We start from the raw sequence: 18,264 nt of genomic DNA, 5'->3' as shown, positions 1-18,264 counted from the left end.
GCAGGAAAAGGAGAGGACAAAGTGTTGGGAATATGTTAAACCACTCACTCATACATACAATTGAGAAACGATGCTACTGGGTTTTCACCCTATTTGGGTTACCAATCAAAGACAGTTCCCCTACTTCACATTCCTAGTACATAAAGAACCTCGAGTCTCATTTGAGGGGAAAGCTGTTAGCTTGCAACTGAAAATGTGCATAAAGTGGCTGATGAAAACAAACGGAGGTTTGATGCGCGAATGAGAGAATCCACACTTGAGACAGGAGGAGTTCTTGTGCATTATCTTCATCTTCCTCAAAAGCAAAAACTTGCTGACCAGTGGGAGTCAAAAGTCTATATTGTGCAAAAAAGAGCTGGAGACTAACTTGTCTATACAGTGTGTCCTGAAAGTCAGGATGGGCCAATAAACACTTTACACCGTGATCTAATCTTACCTTGTGGTTTCTTCCCTGAAACTGAGGAAGAAGTAGTCTTCCAAAACCAGTGTGTAGGCTCAGTACAAGGCAGATGCTCACCTAGCCAAGTGAGCAACCTCTCTGTTCAGAGGATGATGACGATATTCAGCCTTGGCTCTCCCCCATGGAAGTCTCTGAGATAGCAACCAGACTGTATAAAGTCTCAGCTATAACTAAGGTACAAAGACAGCTCGCAGAAGTGGCACACCTGCTGGAGCTGAATACTTACCTGTTGATTCTGAAACCCCATCTGACGTGGAACATCAAACCTTACCTGGAACCTTACCTGATATGTCCTCCACTGAGAGGAGTCCTAATCCTGTGGAACTGGAATCTGAAGAAACTTACCTGTTGATTTTGAAAACTTACCTGCAACGGAACATCAAACATTACCGGGAATCTCACCTGATCCATCCTCCACTGAAAACAGTCCTAACCATGAGGAGAGAAACCCTGTGGAACTAGAATCTGAAGAAAATGTACCTGTTGATTTTGAAAACTTACCTGAAATGGAACATCAAACATTACCGGGAATCTCACCTGATCCATCCTCCACTGAAAACAGTCCTAACCCTGTGGAGAGAAAGCCCGTGGAACTGGAATCTGAAGATAACTTACCTGTTGATTTTGAAAACTTACTTGAAATGGACCATCAAACATTACCGGGAATCTCACCTTACCCGTCCTCCACTGAAAACAGTCCTAACCCTGTGGAGAGAAACCCTGTCAAACTGGAATCTGAAGAGAAGTTACCTGTTGATTTTGAAAACTTACCTGAAATGGAACATCAAACACTACTGGGAATCTCACCTGATCCATCCTCCACTGAAAACAGTCCTAACCCTGTGGAGAGAAAGCCCGTGGAACTGGAATCTGAAGAGAACTTACCTGTTGATTTTGAAAACTTACCTGAAATGGAACATCAAACATTACCGGGAATCTCACCTGATCCATCCTCCACTGAAAACAGTCCTAACCCTGTGGAACTGGAATCTGAAGATAACTTACCTGTTGATTTTGAAAACTTACTTGAAATGGAACATCAAACATTACCGGGAATCTCACCTTACCCGTCCTCCACTGAAAACAGTCCTAACCCTGCGGAGAGAAACCCTGTCAAACTGGAATCTGAAGAGAAGTTACCTGTTGATTTTGAAAACTTACCTGAAATGGAACATCAAACATTACCGGGAATCTCACCTTACCCGTCCTCCACTGAAAACAGTCCTAACCCTGTGGAGAGAAAGCCCGTGGAACTGGAATCTGAAGAGAACTTACCTGTTGATTTTGAAAACTTACCTGAAATGGAACATCAAACATTACCGGGAATCTCACCTGATCCATCCTCCACTGAAAACAGTCCTAACCCTGTGGAACTGGAATCTGAAGATAACTTACCTGTTGATTTTGAAAACTTACTTGAAATGGAACATCAAACATTACCGGGAATCCGACATGATCCATCCTCCACTGAAAACAGTCCTAACCCTGCGGAGAGAAACCCTGTGGAACTTGAATCTGAAGATAACTTACCTGTTGATTTTGAAAACTTACCTAACATGGAACATCAAACCTTGCCGAGAATCTGACCTGACCCATCCTTCACTGAAAACAGTCCCAACCTTGTGGTGAGAAACCCTGTGGAACTGGAATCTGAAGAGAACTTGTTGATTTGGAAAACTTACCTGAAATGGAACATCAAACATTACCAGGAATCTCACCGGATCCATCCTCCACTGAAAACAGTCCTAACCCTGTGGAGAGAAAGCCCGTGGAACTGGAATCTGAAGAGAACTTACCTGTTGATTTTGAAAACTTACCTGAAATGGAACATCAAACATTACCGGGAATCTCACCTGATCCATCCTCCACTGAATCCAGTCCTAACCCTGTGGAGAGAAAGCCCGTGGAACTGGAATCTGAAGAGAACTTACCTGTTGATTTTGAAAACTTACCTGAAATGGAACATCAAACATTACCGGGAATCTCACCTTACCCGTCCTCCACTGAAAACAGTCCTAACCCTGTGGAGAGAAAGCCCGTGGAACTGGAATCTGAAGAGAACTTACCTGTTGATTTTGAAAACTTACCTGAAATGGAACATCAAACATTACCGGGAATCTCACCTGATCCATCCTCCACTGAATCCAGTCCTAACCCTGTGGAGAGAAAGCCCGTGGAACTGGAATCTGAAGAGAACTTACCTGTTGATTTTGAAAACTTACCTGAAATGGAACATCAAACATTACCGGGAATCTCACCTTACCCGTCCTCCACTGAAAACAGTCCTAACCCTGTGGAGAGAAAGCCCGTGGAACTGGAATCTGAAGAGAACTTACCTGTTGATTTTGAAAACTTACCTGAAATGGAACATCAAACATTACCGGGAATCTCACCTGATCCATCCTCCACTGAAAACAGTCCTAACCCTGCGGAGAGAAACCCTGTGGAACTTGAATCTGAAGATAACTTACCTGTTGATTTTGAAAACTTACCTGAAATGGAACATCAAACATTACCGGGAATCTCACCTTACCCGTCCTCCACTGAAAACAGTCCTAACCCTGTGGAGAGAAAGCCCGTGGAACTGGAATCTGAAGAGAACTTACCTGTTGATTTTGAAAACTTACCTGAAATGGAACATCAAACATTACCGGGAATCTCACCTTACCCGTCCTCCACTGAAAACAGTCCTAACCCTGTGGAGAGAAAGCCCGTGGAACTGGAATCTGAAGAGAACTTACCTGTTGATTTTGAAAACTTACCTGAAATGGAACATCAAACATTACCAGGAATCTCACCTGATCCATCCTCCACTGAAAACAGTCCTAACCCTGTGGAACTGGAATCTGAAGATAACTTACCTGTTGATTTTGAAAACTTACTTGAAATGGAACATCAAACATTACCGGGAATCCGACATGATCCATCCTCCACTGAAAACAGTCCTAACCCTGCGGAGAGAAACCCTGTGGAACTTGAATCTGAAGATAACTTACCTGTTGATTTTGAAAACTTACCTAACATGGAACATCAAACCTTGCCGAGAATCTGACCTGACCCATCCTGAAAACAGTCCCAACCTTGTGGTGAGAAACCCTGTGGAACTGGAATCTGAAGAGAACTTGTTGATTTGGAAAACTTACCTGAAATGGAACATTAAACCTTGCAGGGAATCTCACTTTACCCATCCTCCACTGAAAACTGTCCTAACCCTGTGGAACTGGAACCTGAGGTAAACTTACCTGTTGTTGAACATGAGGGAAGTACAGAAAAGACATAAGGAGAAATTGAAACAGAAACAGCAAATCATACAACTGATGATGAAATAGAAACAGAGGAACAAACAGCAGACAGGAAACACACTTACCAGATATGTCCATCATTGATACAGAAAATGGTATCAAAATACCTGAAATGGAAAAGGAACCATCAGTACAGCATCCAGATTAGTATCTACATGAACAACCTATAATGGAAGAAGAGGATTAACAGAGTGAATCTCAAGGGAATGACCTCCAAACAGCTGCAACAAGTTTTGCTGTTGAAACATACAGTACCAATATCCTCGTAGGTCAGAACGCTCAAGAAGAGTGCCTGGAAAGGTCACTTACCCTCAACTTGGCAATTCCTTGATTTCCTTTGCCCAGACCATACTGACAGTGGATTGACTAATACTAAAAGTGATCACAAAGCAGACAGACATGTGGTTTTTCTTTACACGTTTGTACTTTTGCCAAAGTACCAGCACCTTGACTAAAGCTGTGCACGGGCATTTTTCTATCTTAGACTCAAAGGACTATTGACAAACAAATCAAAAACAAAAATGAGACTCATTTATTTTAGAGCCTATTTTTTTTTTTTTTCATACATGTTTATGCAAATGTGTTTCAAATTGTTGCTTGAAAATTTATGTAAGTAAAAGTTACTGTTCACAACTTACCTCCCGTGGTACTTTCATTTATGGGTATGGTCTTTATCCGTTAGCTTCTTCTGAACTTAGCACAGTGTTTCTTACTTATAGTGGGTTGCACATTTACAAATGCATCCATGTTTTCAGACACACATGTAATCTATAGGAGCAACTTGAATACTTAAATATGAAAAAAATAAAGTGTGGGGGGAAAACATCTTACTTTTTGTGTCAAATGGTCAAGCAACTAAAACAAAAATTTGCTTATATAGTCCCCTTGGTCATTTTATGATCATTCTGCTATGATTACATAATGTGAAAAGTGAACATTTTCCACTGTTGACACAATGCAAAAACAAACACACAAAGCTGCACATTGTTAAGCTTATGTTTTTATCCTGATTGCTCATAATTCGGTGGTTTCATAGCAATCTTCCAATACAAGCATAAGCAGGGAAACGGCTCTGGTTGTTGGTAATATTGGTTAGAGATTGTTTGTGATTTACAAACATGAAGAAAGGTCCGGGCCAAAGACTTTGGTTGAAGTAGCAACCTGTGGGAACAGAGAGTGTGTTGCCTGTAACTGTGACTCATGCAGTCTGCCATTTCTGTGGTTAGGCTAACTGTTCTGACCCCAGCATCAGTCACCATCAGCCCACAGACAGGCTCTCATTTTACAGTCTGAGGAATTTACCACCCTTTTCAATGCTAGAGCTGCTGTAAGACTATACTACAGCAATCCAAATCAATAGCAATCCTGAATTATCTAAATGAAAAATTATGTGTTAATGAAAAACATTCTTGCATTTTTATTGAAAGCATATATAACGGTGCCACACTTTTAGTACAGTTATATTGTTCCTTGCTTGGCTGAGTATTTAATTATTGTTTAAACTGTGAAGCCACAGCCAAATTACAGTGATGACAACAAATCCCCGCACAGCCAAACATTGTAAGGGATTTTAAAATTGTGTTGTCTTACTGAAAACTCTGTTAACCGATTAGAAAAGAAGTGCAAACAAAACGCATCCTGGATAAATATGGGAAATCCATGCCAGTTGCTTGCAACATCCTAGCCTCTGCCATGAGTCATCGCTGTCTGGGAGGTCATGTTTCAGTCAAATTAGCAGTCACCTCATGAATGCCTGTTTTCCCAGTGATTAAGTCCTTCAGCTTTTGACTTCATGGACTTAATGAAACCTCCATAATTTCACCGGATTAATTTACACCATTAAATCTATTTTTCTGTGTGTGTGTCTTTTGAACAACTACACAGCTGAATCTGTAGGAATAACGTCAACTCTGACTCCTCAACTTGTGGCCCTCCCAAATCATCCTGTATCCAAACATCTCTCCCCCTTTGCTTTTTCTTTAAACACACGGCCCTGTTATCACCCTTGCTTCCTCTTCCCTCCTTCCCTCTCCCTCCTTTATTTTTCAAAGCATGAGAACAGGGCCGGGGCGATTAAGGAATCCTAGCCCTGGCTAATCACCCCGGACTGGAGCACTTCCGCTGCGCTGATTACCGAGGAAACCATTAAGGAGAAGAAAGTGGCTGGATCTTTCATCCTGGTCGGCCGGGCTCAGGGGAGGTCAGAGAGGGGTGTGTTTGATAGGCCATTTACCCTTCCTGTTCTTATTATTCCAGCATTTCCTCTATCTGGACTCAACACGACTGCAGCAAGCGGACCCCGGGCCCGTCTTGCCCTCCCTCCCAAAGGTCTGTAATCATTGCCATACTGGTGTCCTGGACTTACTGGTACGTTTACATGACACTGCGCTGATTCACAAACACACGTAACTGCACACATGCACCCCTCATCGCGAATTCCACCCACCTTCACACCCTCACACACACATTACGCTGGTACCTCGGGTTCACTAGCTTTTCTTCTATCCCCCTCCTCCATCAATACAAGGTCTAGTTGAGCAGCAGTGACCCTGGAAGTACACACATACACAAGTAGTGCCCCTTCCTCTCTCATTTTCCACCCCCTTCCCCAAAAAAAAAAGCGTATTTGTGCGCACCAGGGCCTCATGGGTACTGTCACAGATGGTGCTAATGACGTGTGCCCCAGCAGAGGCAGCGCCCTCGTTCGCGCTAGACTGGTGACATATGCTCAGTCGCAGGGCCATCAGCGGAGCACAGCAGCCCCCAGTGTCCGAGAGACACCCCCGTAACCCCTCTACTACGGCGACACAATGACAGACCCTAAACAAACAGAGCCGGGCTCTGCCTCTTTCTCTCTCTTCATTGTATTTCAATCTGTTTCTTTCTCAGTCCCCCCGTCCCCTCCCACTGTCTGTTTCTGTCTCTCCCTGTTACCTCTCCCTCCCTTATGTTGTTCATCCCTCCTCTGCCTTTTCCCCTAATGTCCCCACTGAGCCTGACTTGATGGATGACCCTTTGCTTTGGCGATTAGGGTCCCCATGGGGGCCCCTTCCCTCCTCTGTAGGAATCTGGGGACGGCGGAGTGACAGAGCAAGTTCAGGCCGCCGCCTGCCTCTGAGTGTAAGCATGCGCATAGCAGACATCAGGGGGATTTGTATAGAAGGGTGACAGGACGTATCAGTCGAGTGGTGTATCATGGTCGGTAATGGCCAAAGCATTGGCTTGTGTCCTGTGGTCTTCCCCTCCACCCAAGCCGCTTGTGCCCATACTGTCGCAGAGGGACTGAAATGAGACCAGATGTGTTGTTCTGATTTTAGTCCCCCTGCAGGCTTTGAGTATAACAAGTAATATAACACAAAAAAATGACATTTGGAATTTTGAATTAAGAGATTAGAAAATTTGGTGCTAAATTACATAATCTGCCATTATTTCCTCAGTCTTAATGCATTTCAATACCGTATATTGTTACAGTATCCAAAGGTGATACAGATGCACAGACACTTCAACAAAAAGCCCCAGAAAAGGGGAATTCCTCAAACATGAGGGCAACCAAAAAGAGCTGCCATTATCCCTGTAACCCAACCTCCTCAGTATTACTGTAACTCCACACTGATGCACCATGGGTATGAATAACCCTCTTGAGACTTTTTGTACTGTATAGTGACCGGCCTTTTGTGCGACAGCATTCCTTCAAAAAGTTGTAAAAATGCTAAAAGGTAGCTGTGGACAAATTACCAAATTACAGCAGAGCCCCTGGGGAACACTGTGTGGAGTCAGTCGAAAGTGTGAGAGGAAAAACACTGTGTCATGTTTCTGTAACCAAGAAGAGGTAACCATAGATGCCTTTGTTCACGATAAAGCAGAAAGCCAGTTGTCTCACCGTTTGTTTAGAGGGGATGTTTAGTTGATGAGCTCATGCCGAGATTCACTTTTCCATGTAAATGGATTAGCTATAGGATGAGTGCAGTAATTCTAGCTCAGCAATAATAGAAAAACAAGGATACTAGAATATGCATGCACAGCAAGCAATGTGTGTAAAAAGTTTGGAGGGAAGTTATTAGCATTGATAATTGTTCATTTAGTCTCAGCTGCCTACATTATTTATTGTTAGCTCTGCATTTTCACCGTGCCGTGCTTCGCCTTCGGTCTCAGAGCAGAGCTGCACTGACAATAAACAAAATGTAACTCACTGTAAGAATGGAAATCAACAACAAACAAAGAAATGAGTGACATTTGGAAACCAATTACTTTATCTGGCAAATTGCAGAGCTGATGAATTTATGGATATGAACTTTAAAAGTTGAAACGCACACTGGAGCACTTCTTTGGTAATTGGTAAAATCCCTTTGCAAACAGAGGTATTCAACTTCTTACTGAGGGACATGTGCTCCTATCCAGACTTAATAAATATACAATCTAAAGCACATGGACGATCAGGAACTGTGTACTCTCTGCTTCCAGAGGGTTGTTTTTTTCTCCAGCTTTGTTGTTTTGTCATTAGTATTTGTGTTTACTTCAGGAAGAAAAGACTGGATTTATCCACAGCACAACATATTTAGAAGGTTAAATCAAAAAACACTGCATTCTTTAGAAATCAAGCTTTGTAAGCTCATTTAAATACATACAAAGATGTATTCATGGTTGATTGTTTTGTATTTATTGTGGAAAAAAACATATTGTACAAACAATCCACACCAATCACAATGTCACATGGCAAGCAGTAATGCAGTGGTTAAAAAGTGTGCCCTTTCAGACAGTTTGAGGTAGCCTAGTGCCTTATGTAACCTGCAATATAGTGACTCCTTCTGTTTATTGGTAATATGAGAGAAAACGGCATTACCTAAGCAGCTCAGGCCATGTTGAGACATTACCCGCCCTTTTGTCTCAAAGATATTAAACAGATCCTTATCACTGACTTCCTGACACTATAGTGACCATAGCACAGGGTAAAATAATAATAAGAAAACAGTCAGGAAATTTTACTTTTTTATCTTGATACTGAAAAAAATCCCCTTTTGGGCCATGAGCAGATATTTAAATGAAATGTCATGTGTCCCATTATCAGGCTGTCAAATATTGACACTCTGCATCTCAAAGTGACGCACAGGTACTCTTTGGCGTCTCATTGTGACACACAGCTGAAACACATTGTAAGACAATATTAATGTTGTGAAACAGTCTTAATTAGGTTTGGCAGGTTTAGGTTCAAGAGAAGATAATGTTTTGGGTTAAAATAAGTATGTTTGTTACGTAACAATACCATAATGTGATGTAAACACATGATTGACATCAGTGTGTGACAACTGTACATATATTACATAGCATTGCATTAGAACAGCATTGACTTTTTGTTTCACATGTGCCATCCACCTCAACTCCTTTCCACCTTGCGCAGACTTTCTCTTTTTACTACATCTGCTCTCAGTGTCAAGTATTGATTAGGATGGATTTACGTTGGAGTCAGTCAAAAGCTCGGAGCATCTGATGCTAAAGCGTGCCTTTGGCTTCCATATCACATGCCAAAGGGCATGACATCATGTCACTATTATAAATGACCAGGGGATGAGAGTAGGTTATCCTCTAAAACATGACAAGGGGCCTAGAAGTTTTTCTTTTTTAAATTATTATTAATAATCATTTATTTCTTTATCAAGTGCCAAGACCCCAAAAGGTTGGAAGCAATGGGTATAATATTTAACAGAATAATTTATAAAATTGAGCTTATCGGAAAACAGAAGTACTCAAGTAAATTACAAGTACCTTAAAGTACAGCAACTTAAATAGATGTAGTGAGGTAGTTTTCAACACTGCTAAAGAAACATGAGCACTGCTCAGTTTTCTGCAATGGAAACCAAAAATCAAATGCAGATACAGTATTTTATTACATTGCCAAAACAAAACCTTTGAATTTGATTGTTGTAAAAGGACAGAAATGTCCACCACAGGGGGGGATGTCAGTGAACCAAGACAAGAAACTCTCTTGGCATTTCACCTACTTGTCACAGACTTTTTTTTCAATTTTCTTCCAAACAAAGAGGCATCAGATTGCACTCTCATGTTTATAAGCACGGAATATTTAAATTCCCGATCTGCAAAAAATTAATGGAGTACAAAAAGAAGAAATCTAAATTCTCCTGGCAGTCTAAAAAAACTGCCCTGGTGGTCTTAACCGGTCATCATTTTCTTACTTAACGATAATGGACACCATGTGAGGAACCCCTGATGCCACAGACAAAGCAGCGGACTGCATGAAAAAGAAGAAAGAAGAGGTAGCATATTTATGTTTCTCAAAGAGCTCACATCCGGAGATAATCTGCTGTATCCTTAGATAATCTTTAGTAGCTTATACTCACTGGCTGAGCTGTAATTAATGGCAGGGAAGCTATGCCATGGTGACCCAAGGATGTTTGTCCTATCACTGTACGGGCTGTTCATTAGCACAAGCTGGAGCCAGTCACATCTTCTGCTTCTGATTTAAAGTTGGTACAGTAGAGCAAGAGCCTTACCAGCAGACAGTGCTCACTGGAACCACTTCATCTTTGTTTCCTTTTTTTTTTATTCAGGTGGTCTTAATAGTTTTAGTCAACCTGGGATTAAGTCCCCCACGTAAAAATTAATTTAATTCGAAGTTGTATTTCACTAAGTAGACACCAATGTATAGCCTATAAATAACCTGAGAAGTCAATAGAATGAGTACAGCAATACTAGAAATAAGCAGTGATTTATACTGTTTTGGAAAATATGTGTAACTCGGTTAAGGTGTTGGATGGGTTTGGTCCTTTCTCACAAAAACTTGCCATGTGTCAAGGTTTTATTTTCAGCATTCTCATGATTAAAACCACAGTTCTAATTCCTCGCAGCTTAAGAAAATCTGCTACTACAGCCAAACCATCAATGTTAACCTAAAACTTTTGTTTTTAAAATAACACAAAAATAATGAGTTCAGGTGATTGAGACATATAACTGTTCTTTCTTTCCTTTTGGAGGATATATATTTATTTGTGGACTGTGTGTTTACCTTGTAAAAGTGACATTGTATTTTTCTTTTTTCAGGAGAAAAAAAACCCTTATCTTTTTTTTAATAACAATATTACAATAAAGGGATAATGGTCCACCAATACAAAGACAAATGCAAAAGAGACAGACACATCAGCTAAATCATGCTGTTTCTCAACCTACAAAGCAACTGAAATATAGTGTTAATCTCCAACCAACTAAACCATATTATCAGAACCCATAGGTGTAGTTTTCGAGTGGGACACAGAGGACACCCCCCCCCCCACCCCCTCAATATTTAAAACATGTGCAATAAAAAAATGAAAGTAGCTAGTTTTTTGTTTTTTTTTTTTGACAAAAATGTAAAACATTTACATAAAATAAAAATAAAAAACAAAAACACATAAAGGGCAAAATGCTAAACATTGTCTGATGGAGGACCCCCAAACCTTGCAGTTTTTCTTGCAGCAAAAAACTGATTTTTTTTCATCTTTGTAAGGTTGATTTCCTTCATTGATCCACTCGGTGCAGGGGGTGTACTGGTTGAATAGATACATATATAAATAGATATAAATATTTCTTTTCCTTTTTGTTCTTTGTCTTTGTTTGTTTCTTTTTAAATCTATTAACATCTCCCAGGTCACCTGTTCCTTTATTAATAATGACCATGACTTTATTGTATTGAGAAAATCTTATGAGAGAGATTTTTGTTGCATCATTACCAAACTGTCACACACTTCTCTGAGTTAAAAGCGAACTCTCTGATGATTCAGTATATGTTCATTCTTCCATTAAGAATGAGAATCCCATATATTCCCCAGTTTTTGATTTCATGTGTGCTGTAAAACTTAATGTCTGTCCCCACACTGTTACATGTGTGGGAAATCTTCACAGCAGCCGCAGCAGCTCTCTGTCATGCCGGCTCCAATGTCTGGCCTTGTCATTTTTCACCCCACCACCGACACCACCGTGGAAGAGGAGAGGATGTGTTTGTGTGAAAAGCACACCTGGCAGAGAAGGAGACCTATAACCCCACCCCTCCATCAAGTGACCTCAAAGCCCCTTCTCTCCCTTTCCTTTACCCACCTCCTCTTTCTCCGCCCTCCATCCCACCTTCTTCCCTTCCCTCCTTCCTCGAGCCCTGAGGGGAGAGATGGATCTGTGTCGGGGGCTGGTGATGTCACTCTCAGCAACCTGAGGTTTTAGAGTTCAGAGGAGTGAACTGGGGGAACTATCTCACTTTGTTTACAATGCATGCAGACTCTGGTACATGCATGTGAAAGTTGAAACAGTTTCTGTTTACAGGTCAGGTATTGTATACAACTTGTGGTCATTTGCTTTGTCTTGTAATTTATGTAATTTCAATGGCATAGATTTTTTCTTACCTCCTGTAGGAAAAGCGTGCAGTCCTCACCTCTTATGGGGTTTCTTTTCTTCATTTGCTTGAACTGTGGGGATGATGAGAGGAACATAGTGGAAAAAATACAGGCAAACAAAACTTAATAGAGACCAGGAAGGACATGTGTTTCCAGAGGTGGGGATTAAACTTTTGAGAATCAACCTCGCCAAAATTTCCCTATGAGAGCCAGAAGAGAAAAAAAAGTCTATCAAGTCAAATCTAGGAGCCTGGGACAATTTAGAGGGTCAAGTTTTATCAGACTATAAGAAGGAAAATTCTTAGATTTTCTTATAAACCTTCAAAAACAAGCACCAATGTTGATAGTTAATCAGTTCAAGATATCGCCCTCCCCGAGAGGATTCCTAAAGAGATACCTTATGTGGTTTAAATGTATACTCCCTATATGTAAACACAGACATGAAGACAAACAGCACCACAATGCCCCAAGATGCTTCATGTGGCTGGATTCATTTTTGAGGATTTAGGCCTTGTGTTCTGTACAGTCGAGCAAAGACACGCAAGAGACAGCCGAGCACATGTCATGGAAGTCAGCCTGGATGAAAAGACTTGTCTCTCTTTCCTTAAGTCGACTCGTCAACACTGTGCAGTCATGCTGCAGAAGTTTACGGATTTTAAAAGTCTTGACATTGTCCCATCAATTACAGGACACTGATGTCATCGGCCTATCTGAGTCTCGCTGAATACTTTCAATACATGCAGTCAAAGTCAAAGCAGTCAAAACATATTCCGAGCACATCTTTGACGCCCTCACTTTTTCCAGAGAACTGTCAGAAGCTCTGCTAGACACAGACATATCCACATTCATGTGTGTGAGGCAGACTGGCTGTGCACGTGCCTGTGTGTGCACATGCAGTGATTAACGCTCCACTCTCAATGTCAGATGAAAGCATGAAAAATGGTATGGGGTGAAAAAAAAAAGGGCGTCTCCCTCACTAGTTGTAGCTTTGGTTATCTGATCAATACCATGCAATTACAGAGATTTATGTCGCCCAACATTCCAGGGCGAGTTCGTCTCACAGCCACCTGTGGAAATATGATCTGTTTTTAACTCATCTAACACCGGGAAAGGAGAGACGAGGTGAGCCACAGTAGTCGATTTCACCTGAGTTTCCACTATAAATAACCTGGAATCTAACCACACTCATCCTTCAGGAAATAGCAAAACAGACCCACTTTACGGTATCTCAACCAGTGTGGATTCTCCAAACAATGTACCAGTCTAGTTTGATTGATAGGGTGTAACTGTGCCTTCTGTTTGGGTCAGGTTTGATGGATATCTCAAAACCCATTATTGCAAGTGTGACTCAAGTGTTCAAGTTTAAAAGGGGCTGTGTCCTAATGGCCATCCTCAAATTTTGACACAAATTCAAATGCTGACAGTAAACAGAGCTTAAGTGTATTTTGACACTAATATTCAGGCAAAACATTGTAGGAGGCCACATTATAGTGTCCCAAGACCATTGTGTTTACCTGCAAACATCTAGGTATACAACAGATAAGATCCTGGGCTCCTTGGTCATAGCTATTGATTTGTCCTTTGTTATGTTGGGTAAGAATATGTAGTATTTATTAGATATCCCTATCACATAGAGACCCCAGCTGGTTTGATTTTAGAAACTAGCCATATTGTATGCCCCTGTATTCTTTAAGGTTTGTTTAATTCTAGAAACAATTAGCTTAAATCTTGACGTGATCAATATTTAAAGGAGTAATTTAGCAGTTAAATATTGTACTTCTTAAAATCCATGTTAACTTAAATTAGTTTGAGTTATTTGCCAATGATACCTCATTGTTAAGACTAATCTCAAACAACAATGAAATTACTTTCAGAAATGTGGTTCCATCACAGGTGGACTGGTGTGTACTCAACAAGTCGGAGTTGAACAGTTCCAAAACAAAAGAAGCAGAATGGTAAAAGTCTGTAAAAATCATAGTGGCAAACTACCTTTAGCTATAAACGGTCAGGAAATTCAACAAGAGGAGGTCTACGAATTCTTGGGTGTAACAATCTCCTCTTCTTTGGATTTCTAAAGTGCAATGAATAATTGTGTGGTATGGACACACCTCAGAGGAAGACAGGAAACTTCAAGGAGCTTTCACCCCTTGCTGAAATATACACCTTTAGATAGAAGAAGTGATACAATAGCACCCTGATGGGAATGTGTGTTTTAATAATTTATCACTAGTACTTAATTTTTTTCTATGTCTTAAGGTAGTCACAATGCAATTGGAGATCTTGTCATTTTTGTCTTTTTGTCTTGTGAGCTCACCAACCCAAAGTCCTATAACTATGTAAGCATGGCAATAAAGTATTGAATCTTAAATCTTGAAAGAGACCAATTTTAAAAAGAATAGTCAGACAGGTAAAACAGAAGCAAAGATATGATTTTAGTCCCAAGAACAGGTCAAGCCTAAAAAATGTTGGGTTTTACACTTCCCAAAATGTAACTCAGTAGAGATTTTTCTTGAACCCTCCTTGCCTGGTAAACACATGAGGCTTTGAAGTTTTAAAAGCAGATTTTCTGTTAAAAATTGTGTAGTGCCCAAGCCAAAGCTGGGATAACCTGGATGACATTATCTGAATTATTTTTTTTAGATTCTATGAAGCTTCTTCTAGAGCCAAAAAAGACATTATACACTGATCCTGATTTATAAATGCATCCTGGTGCACAGTAACAGTGCATAGCTGGTTGTTGATTAAGTCCTGTGTGATCCTGGAGTCATAATCAACGAATCTTATCAAAGATGGAGGAGAGAAATGTAAGACTTCAGGGGGGTTTCACTATAGAGTCATGATAGTCTGAGGATAAATGTTGTCTCTGGTCAGTCATGATGTCCCCTGGGCTCCTGTTTTAAGGCTTATCCACTGAGGCGCTTCTTGCTCCGTACATTGCCAGAGTGATTCTGGTTCCACTACATGGGCTCTGTAGGAAACCACATGGCTTTTAAGCTCTGAATCAGAGATCTGGCTGTGAGGCCCTCTAACACTCTGAGCTCCAATGGAGGATGGACTGATGTCCATTTTAACATTTCTATCATTCATCCTTGTGTTCTCCCTCACTGATTTTGTCTGTTTTCTTCTTTTTCCACAATCCTTTTTGCAGACTGATTCATACAGAGAGAATGACAAAACCCTTCAGCCCCCACCTGCCCCCATCCAACCCATTTTACAGACACGTTTATGGTTGTATGATCTAGGAATGTCAAAATCGCACTACATTCTGCTCCTGCAGAGGGCCACAGCATCCTAGAGCTCAGACAGTGAGCCTAAAATGCATTGTTTTGCTCTGACATACGGTTAGTAATTCAGTCCAGATAGGTCCTGTCAAAGCACGTTTGCTGTGTAATTACCTGAAGTGCTTGGGTTTGATCAGATTCATTTGCAAAAGGTCAAAGCATCAGGCCTTGCTCTAGTTCCAAAGGGAATTATGGTCAGAGTAGTTTTACTTCCAGTAAACAAAGCAATCTGTCAACCTTTTTAAAGAGTCAGTCTCCCCAACAATAAAACATAACCTTCAGTCTCACCAAGAAGTGGTGGTTTTCATCCCTGTCCAAATCTGGAGAAAGTCCTAGAGGCCTTACACCAATTTGGTCATTTTTATCATTTGGATTTGGAAGGAGAATTTCAGTGTCATGTGTTTATTCACACTGGTTCAAAAGGTTTTTTTGATGTGCATGAAAGAAAAATGTCTGAGAGAAACACACTGACCTGAAGCCTGCTTCAGATCTCGCAAGTGGAAAATTTCACCGTAATAAATTACCAATGCTGACACGCTAAAAGGCTTTGTGGATCTGTCATATTCAAACATTTCATCAGACAATGGCATCGCTACATGATGACACAGCTCAGGTCAAACCATTCCAGACCTGGTAACTGTAGCTCTTATTTTCTCTCCCCACAGTGCTTCTTAACTGGATTTACTGCAATGTGATACAGGAGCAAGTATTAAGTGTGGAGATGGTGGTTTGCGGTGCATGTGTGTGTGTGTGTGTGTGTGTGTGTGTGTGTGTGCGTGTGCGTGCGTGCGTGTGTGTGTGTTTGAGTGTAAGTGTGTGCATGTCACTATGTTTGTGTTTGCTGGAGTGTATTTGTGCAGGTGTGTCTGTGTGCTCATACATTTGTGCAAATGCAGACACACTAGTGTGTTTGGGGTAAGAGATCAGATGTTTGCCCGGTCCATCTCTGGGATGGTGGAGGAGCAGAGGACGCAGGGATATGCCCAGCCCGAGGGGATCCTCATGTGTGCTGAATGGAATTGAGGAATGCCACCATAGACAAACATGCTGCGAGCTATGAAACAACCGCCGTACAACTGAAATCAACACTGTGCGTCCTTGCTACCCAGCACAAAAGAGAAGTCAATCCAAGAAACTAAAGGAGAAGGAGAGAGAGAGATAGAGAGAAAGAAATGGAGAGGGGGAAAGAAAGGAAAAACAAACATTACAAGGGTGCCTCAGTATAGCCCAAAGGGGTTTCAATGTAATGTCACAGCAATGCTTAATATGGAGCATAGCATGTAATGAGTTGATGTAATAACACATTTCTTTCTTTCTTTTTTTTTGATTATTATTTAACAAGATCTGTCTTACAAGACACATGTGTGGTCAAGCCCATATAACCACCATGCAAACTACAGCACTATGAAATCTAGTTTGAAAATATGTCTGTATGTGCAAGTAAAACTGCACATTACATTACATTACATTCACTTGTCTCCAGTGGTGAAATTTAACTAAGTAAATTTATTAAAGTGCTATACTTCAGTACACACTTTTACTTTACTTACATGTTTTCTTTTCAGTGTTCCTCTTCATACAAATCCACGACATCTCAGAAAGAAATATTGTACTTTATACTGCATTACATTATCTGACAGCTTTAGTTACTTTACAATTTAAGAGTTTTGCACACAAACTATACAAAGAACTTCTTAAATATTATATTTTGTTAGAAATTAAATTAACTAATAGTTTATGCAAGTAAGATAAAATGATACAATTATTAGTCAGTTAATTGGTAACTATTTTTCTAATATTCCAAGTTATTTTTCCTGCAAAAATGAAAAAAAAAAAAAAGAGAATGAGTTCAGCTTCACACAGCTTAGTATTTTATGCTTTTCTTTTAGGTTATATAATTCTACTGTAAAATAATTTTCAGCTCAATTTCATTTTTTTAATCTTTCTACATTGAATACTTTGGATTACTTTACTTTGAATTTAATGATTCATTAAACTTGCGTGGTATAGAGTAGGTGTGCAATTGTAACTTTTTTCCTTATGTACAAACCATAAGCTCCACATACAGTACTGAAATATTGTTGAGAAAATTCATGAACTCCATACTCCTCATGTACCATATGTGAAAGCAAATGTATATATTAATATATAGGTTGGTTTATACAAAAGCATTTGCCAATCAAAAAGTCAATGCTGTACATGGGTTTACTATATTATCCTTGGAAAAGCCTTAGAAATATTTCAAGAACAGCAGTTTGAGTTTCACAAGATTGGCCAATTTTCAACCACTTATCATAAACATCTCTGGTTCTTGCAGTGTACCGTATTTATTCCTGAAGGTCTATCATTACATATATTTCTAGACATCTTTCAAACTCTTAGCACGCTAAAGGCAACATTGCTGTTTAAGAAGATTTGGAATAATTCCTGATGAACATTTAATTTATCAGGTATCTAGTAATTTGTGCATGATGAATGGGCTGAAGAATTCCAAAAAGTCCTCGAATGGTTCCATAAAAAAGCTCCCTGCTACTAAGCATGGCTAATGGACTTGTTGCATACATAGAGAGCAAAGACCTAGGAGAAAAGTACTTGAGGATCTCTCTGCTTTGGAGAGTCTTGTGCGTTGTTTGCCATGTTTGCTTTGTGTAGAACACCCACAATTCAACAAGCTTCCTGCTCAGCAAGTGGTTTATGAGGTGAAGGAGCTTTCAGACACATAGCATTACCATATATGTGTGGATCCGCAACATTGGCCAACAACTGTTACTCGTGCTTTCTAATAATTCGGGCATGCTTGGCAGGATATTAGGCGGGCTTACGGACCATGTGAGACGAAACGATTTGAA

General features: G+C 40.4%; 1 long non-coding RNA gene across 1 annotated transcript in view; it reads right to left on the bottom strand.

Moving 5' to 3' along the window:
- Window positions 1-6,753: 6,753 nt before the first annotated feature.
- Window positions 6,754-18,264, bottom strand: part of LOC121960446 (uncharacterized) — a 112,518-nt gene continuing 101,007 nt past the window's right edge. Inside the window, exons 4-5 of the long non-coding RNA XR_006106983.2 lie at window positions 12,144-12,206; window positions 6,754-11,952 (exon numbers count right to left, since the gene is read on the bottom strand). This is a non-coding gene — a long non-coding RNA (uncharacterized LOC121960446). The remainder of the gene's footprint in view (window positions 11,953-12,143; window positions 12,207-18,264) is intronic.

The sequence above is a fragment of the Plectropomus leopardus genome, chromosome 21 (assembly GCF_026936395.1).
Source record: "Plectropomus leopardus strain MGB_pleo_1.0 chromosome 21, ASM2693639v1, whole genome shotgun sequence".
Lineage (NCBI taxonomy): Eukaryota > Metazoa > Chordata > Actinopteri > Perciformes > Serranidae > Plectropomus > Plectropomus leopardus.
Note: the sequence above shows the minus strand (reverse complement) of the source record. Positions and strands in the feature narration are given on the sequence as shown.